The sequence below is a fragment of the Pseudorasbora parva genome, chromosome 5, assembly GCF_024679245.1.
Source record: "Pseudorasbora parva isolate DD20220531a chromosome 5, ASM2467924v1, whole genome shotgun sequence".
In the NCBI taxonomy this organism is placed as follows: Eukaryota; Metazoa; Chordata; class Actinopteri; order Cypriniformes; family Gobionidae; genus Pseudorasbora; species Pseudorasbora parva.
The window spans coordinates 51,968,115-51,974,431 of record NC_090176.1 but is presented as its reverse complement, the minus strand read 5'-3'; the positions used below and the strand labels follow the sequence as shown (position 1 = coordinate 51,974,431).

The following is a 6,317-nucleotide window of genomic DNA, read 5'->3' as shown; positions in this document are numbered from 1 at the left end:
GATCCTTCTTCTACGCAGCCATGATGTTGTAATTGATGCAGTGTGTGCTCTGGCATTGTCATGATGGAAAAATGAAAGGTCTTCCCTAAAAGAGACGACGTCTGGATGAAGCATATGTTGTTCTAGAACTTGGATATACCTTTCAGCATTGATGGTGCCTTTCCAGATGTGTAAGATGCCCAAACAAAGATTACATTTAAATGAATGCATGCGTGAGACTGCGTGTGCATTAATTCTGGCAGCATCTCTACTAATAGGGAAGCTGTGGGTTTTAGATAATAAGAAATATATGCTAGAATTAAATCTGAAAGCAGCGATGAAAGAGCCCTCGCACAACCCGGTGACCTCAAGCCTCACAGTGACATGCATTTAAGCGACTAATTAAAGGAGAAATATGGCACACTATTAGCCTAGAAATCTAGACGCACCCTAGCGGCAGCAAATTTAATCTGCCCGCAAGTGTCGTCTAGGAACTCTCTATACCCTTCTGAGCTGTATTCCTCACAATCTGGACGGGCCAATCACATCGTGTATAGAGTCGGTGGGCGGGGGCCGCGGGGCCATACCCACATGGAAAGAACCTATATAAACATATATGTTTTAATATAGGATTTGATATAGGTTTTTAATATATGTGACATATATAAAATTGGCCGTTTTCCTATATTATATGTACATATATGTACATATATGCACATATATGTATATATATGCACATATATGCACTTATATGTGTGCATATATGCACCTATATGTTCACCTACACTGTAAAAAAATTAATTACAGTATATTAATGTTAATTATAATTTATTAAACTGTGGAAAAACGGATCAATTATGTTAAATTACACATAAAACATCAAATTTTCAATCAAATTTATTTTACAAACCTGCTGTCCATCTACAGTAATTTACTTTTAAAATATATGTTTTCTATGTACAATAACTAAGATATTATTTATAAAAATGCAGTAAGCACATCAATTCAAAAACATGTTTGCATATTTACAGTATTAATATTTATTTGAACAGAACCACTCAGTACTTCAACCTCTAAATTAAGTAGGCCTACTTGTACATAAATAGCAACCTTTACAGCCAATTTCTGTTAAATTTACAAAATATTGTACAGAAACTGCACATTTACATTATTAGTCATTTTACATAACACATATGTCAAGTTACTTCTGTTGTAGGAAATACAAGCTTAGTATATAATTTAGAATATGCAAAAATATCTACATTAAAAGACAATTATATTTCTATTTTTATACTGTCACATTGCAGTTATTATTTTACACATGTACAATTAAATTTTATCCAAAGCAACTTACAAATGAAGAGTATGGAAGCAGCAATAAGTGCAGTGACAATTTTTAGTTAGTCTAGCAGTTTTGTTAAACAGAAAAGAGCTAGTTTTATGGGTCATGTGTTCACAAAAGAATGCATCTTTAGTGGTCTCCTGAAAATGGCTGGAGTTAGTCAGGTTATTCCACCAGCATGGAACAGTCCAGATAAAGGTCTGTGAAAGTGATTTTGTGCCTCTTTGGGATGGCACCACAATGCGCCATTTGCCTTCACAGCGCAAGTCTTCACAGTGCATCAGCAAACACTGATGCCAGTGGCTGGAACATGAGCTTGGATGAGTTGTGTAGCATGTTTCGATAGGAATGGCCTGATCATCCCAATGCTGTACAAGGAAAATCTAAAGATCGGGCAGTTCTAGCAATGTGGTCTGTGAAGATTAACTGATCAGTTATAACACAAAGGTAGGGCTGGCTGAAACCACGAGCACTTCCGTCTTGGCGAGGTTGAGTTGAAGGTAAAGGTCATCCAGGTGAAGGTCGGAAATTTCCATCAAGCAGGCTGAGATGCGAGCAGCTACCGGCTGATCATCCGCTGGAATGAAGGGTAGAGAGATGTGTCAGGATAGCAGTGATAGGAAAAGCCATGTTTCTGAATTATTCTAGTTGCAATTATAACAAAATACTATTCAAAACAGCTGCATGATAAGATGCAAACAAAGAATTTGTTGAATGAGAAGAACAGTGCCCTTATTCCACACCTGCAATGCTCACCTGCTGTAGACCTCCAGTCTTTCCACAGGACCTGAAATCACACAAAAAAGCATAAAAAAAATAATACAAATAAAAAAAATAGGACTATTACATTAATTAAAACATGCCAGCATGTTTTACTGAGACCAAAAACCTCAACCTAATGTGATCTGGAAGACTTAACGTTATAGCTGCATCATATAACTCTAGGGGTGTAACGTTAACGTAACTGTCCAATCATCTGGATCGATGATAATATAATATATTTTAATTTTTCCAGAGCTATATATATATATATATATATATATATATATATATATATATAGGCCTATAGTTAATCGATAAAGTTAGTTCATTGTTTCAAAAGATATAATGACGGTAACATAAGTACCACATACAACCTTTTAAACTTTATGAATAGCTAAGTTAATCTTGGTTAAACAGATGGAAAATTGAAAGAGGCCTGAACTGCTATAATTTTCAGTGTTTTACTCTCAACGCCAGTTATGTGACTGAACAACGATTAGAAATGTTAACAACAGCTTTAAAACAACCAACAACATCAATGTGCAGCCACACGATATAAATATCATAGAATGAGTCTCTTACCTCAGCCCAGTGATCGGTTGATATGATGGCCGCTGCTTGTCAAAAGTCGCTGTAGTTGCCGAGACATTCTCGCTGAAATGGCGCGTTATTTTTCCTCACATAGTTCCGAGATCCTGCTCACGGCTGCTCAAATCCAGTTAATCTCACGACTCACTTCACGAGTGTAGCTTAGCCTAATATAAAATCAAATCACCCGCTCTAACATCACTGTAACGGTACCTCTCCGCAAACTGTTGTGGGCGTGACTAACGGAAAATTAACCGGCAGCAAATTTGAAACTGCGTCACGCGCGCGCGCATGCAAGCACACGCACATGCACACACACACAGCTGCATTTGCAACTGGATTTGGAAACCCATCAAATGTACATGAATAGATGTGGTTAGGAAATTTAGGGGAGAATTAGTCAGTGCAAAAAATTATCAAAATTAGCTTCTTTTTTTTTGTTTGCAAGACAAGGTTAAAAGATTAGTAGCTACAATCCAATTTATATGACTAATATGTATAGGCCTAATGTACAAATACTATTATTTAGCCTAAAACAACTCACTAACCAACACATTATCTTAAATGGTAAGTAAAACATGTTGAATGACTGCTGATTTCTGTAGTTAAACATTCGTTTACTTTTTTCTAATTTTACAAAAAAAAATCTGTAAAATATTAATCACACTTTTATGTATAGGCTAAAATTACATATTATTCTGTAAAAATCCATCTTAAAAAAAAAAAAACAGATGTAATAGGCTACCAGAATACAAGCAATTCCTGTAAATTTAATAGTCGAAATTTAAATTACAGCGAATATCTGTAAAACACCAGGCATTTCTTGTATAATGAAAAAACAGGAAAATTCTGTAAAAACAAAAAACAAAACAAATAATACAGACCATAACCTGTAAAATTACATTGAGCTATGACCGGATCCTGCCATGAGCTGAGACATATCTTATATGGCTTATATGTGGATATAAAGAAGCAATACAGGAGACCTATATGGCCTGATATGCACATATATGCACCTCAATTTTACCTATATGTGGAATATATGTGCATATATGCAGCATACATATTATCATATATGTACATATATGCAGCATACATATTATATATGTGCATATATGCAGCATACATATTATCATATATGTGCATATATGCAGCATACATATTATCATATATGTGCATATATGCAGCATATATGTACATATAAGCTGCATATATGTTTCATATATGCGCATATATCCTCATATAGGTTCTTTCCATGTGGGTAATGACGACGGCCGAGTTGCGTTTGCGTGCTTCAGGTAAACACAGAAACTGGCGAACGGCAGTCTTTCGAATCAGCTTTGACCGCGACTCTGGAAGACTTGAGTTAAGCTTTTCTCTGAGAAAAGAACAAAGAGTGGCACTGAAGTCATTCTTAAAAAGGGAAGATGTGTTCGGAGTTTAGCCGACCGGATACGGCGAATGTTTAATCAGTCAGCGAGCTCTGCTTCACCTTCGTTGCTCTGGTTGGTGTAGCGCTATCCTATCACGTGCAGAGGGAGTTTGACAGACAGCCGTTTATCCGCCCCTCAGATTGAGCCGTCAATGGTGAGTTTCCAGACCAAACATCTTGATGTGGGTCCGGCTTGTCAGGCTAGCACACTATTTGACTATAACTGGAAAGTGGCATGTCGATGTCTTCAGGACAGGACTCAGGACAGGAAGTTCATCAGACCTACAGGAAGTCAGGTATTTAGAATCTTCTCCGCAAAATGTTTGCCTTTTCCAGGCCTCACACTTTAACAAACTCCTCCTACAGTTTTAATCGGATCAACTTCAAATTTGGTGTGTGTAATCTAAAGGTCTTTGCGACGTTAATTTGCGAAGCTCTTGAAGGGCGTGTTCGTTGCTGTATGGCAACTTGCTTAAAACTAGCGTTTTTGAGTTTACTCAACTTTTACACAAAGTAGTTCACTCAACTCCATTAACTGAGTAAGGTCACGTCTCCCAATTTAAGATCTTTTATTGAGCTGAATAAGTTTTTTAGATTTTATGTTGATTATTTTTTTATTTTTTTATTTCACCATTATGGTGATCAGTGTTTTCTTTAGTTGGGCAGTTTGACGACTTTTTAATGTTAGTGATTCTCTGGCTGCTGAATAAGAATTGAATCATTGTGTAGTGGTTAATTTTTGTGAGTTGGATTTTTTACAGTATGTCCTGAAGATATATACATGCCAATATCTAGTTACAGCCATAGCGCCACCTTCTGGCTTTGGTGCGAGGGCCCTTTCATCAGCTTTAATAGTTTTTTTCTGTTAAAATCAGCAAGATATTTGCCTCTTTACTAACTAATGAACACAATGAGATGTCCCAATCGATCATGATGAGGACCTGCAGTGAAGGTCAGTGCCTGCCACATTCACCGGATCCCTTTGGCACGCTCATATTTACGAGTTCGTCATTTACTGTCCCCAATCACACTTCACACACTCCACTTTGACATTTACAACACCTGAGGACGCCATAATGGCTCTAGCAGGCTTCATCTGAAGAACCTCTGCTCTCACGTCTTAAAGCCGCCAGAACTTCACAAAACCCAGAATAGGTCCCATTTTTGGCAACAGCGTGGCCTCATGGGAAACGCATTAGTAGAGAGTTCAGTGCGAGTTCTCAAGGTGCCTCGTTCCCCTGGAGCTTCTGTTTATATGGAGGATATAATGATTCAGGATCAAATCTGGGAGAGCGTGACATTGGTTACTCTCACATTCGCTTCAGGTCGGTTTGGAGTTTAAGACAGCGTGAAATGAAAGTGGCCTTTAATCCGTGTCTATTAGCTCAATGTGCTGTCCCAGCTAACAGGAAAGGGTTCTTACAATAACATTAATAGAACGTTTGTTCAACGTTCAACGGGTCTCATTTATAAAACTTTGCATAGATTTAATCCTAAAAGTGTACGTACAAAAGCTAGATTTTGCGTGTGCACAAAAAAATGTCAGATTTATAAAACCAAGCATACGCCAGAACCTGCGCAAAAATCCCTTTATAATCCCAGCCAGCAGCAGATTGTGCGTATGTGCATCTCCACCCTGACTCCTCCCCGAATCCCCATATATGGAGCTTACAACGCCTAGTTTTACTATGCATGACCTCATCTGCATATCATTTGCATGCATATTCCCATCCACGTGACACCATGTTTAACACTGTCAAAGGTAAAAGACATGGACAAATATTAGATATGAGGTGTTTCTCAATGTCAAGGATGCTTCCTTGGAAAGACGGATCCTTCCAAGTCACTTCCTTCAGAGGCTCGGCGAGGCTCCTCTTTAGCATTCGGAGAACACGTTAATGGAACAGGCTAGCAAGTGCACATCATTGCGTCAGTACGTCAGTGAAAAGGTCCATTGGCCATCAATAACGTTATGTGTAACGTTATTTTTATTTTTTTAATATCAATACAGTAGTAATTTGTACCGGCATTAAAACATTACACTTTACTTATATTTACTACGGTTATAACAAATGTTTGGTAATGTAAATAAAAGCATTGTGGTAAGCAGCGAGGTGAGGGTCCGTGAGAGCGGGCCGGTGGAGTGATGATGAGCGGCAGCTGATCGCCATCGCCACACCGGTCTCGGCTCACGGCAGTGACGGGAGTATAACT

At 38.0% G+C, this 6,317-nt stretch overlaps 1 long non-coding RNA gene across 2 annotated transcripts; it reads right to left on the bottom strand.

The window, feature by feature from the left end:
* Positions 1-1,297: 1,297 nt before the first annotated feature.
* On the bottom strand, positions 1,298-3,145 carry LOC137076206 (uncharacterized). 2 transcript variants are annotated; one of them, XR_010905252.1, is made up of 3 exons: positions 2,666-3,145; positions 2,065-2,108; positions 1,298-1,898 (listed from the first exon to the last, which is right to left on the bottom strand). It is a non-coding gene; the product is annotated as an uncharacterized lncRNA (long non-coding RNA). The 2 variants fall into 2 exon arrangements; XR_010905253.1 differs by having other exon boundaries at positions 1,299-1,898; positions 2,078-2,108.
* Between the last annotated feature and the right edge of the window lie 3,172 nt (positions 3,146-6,317).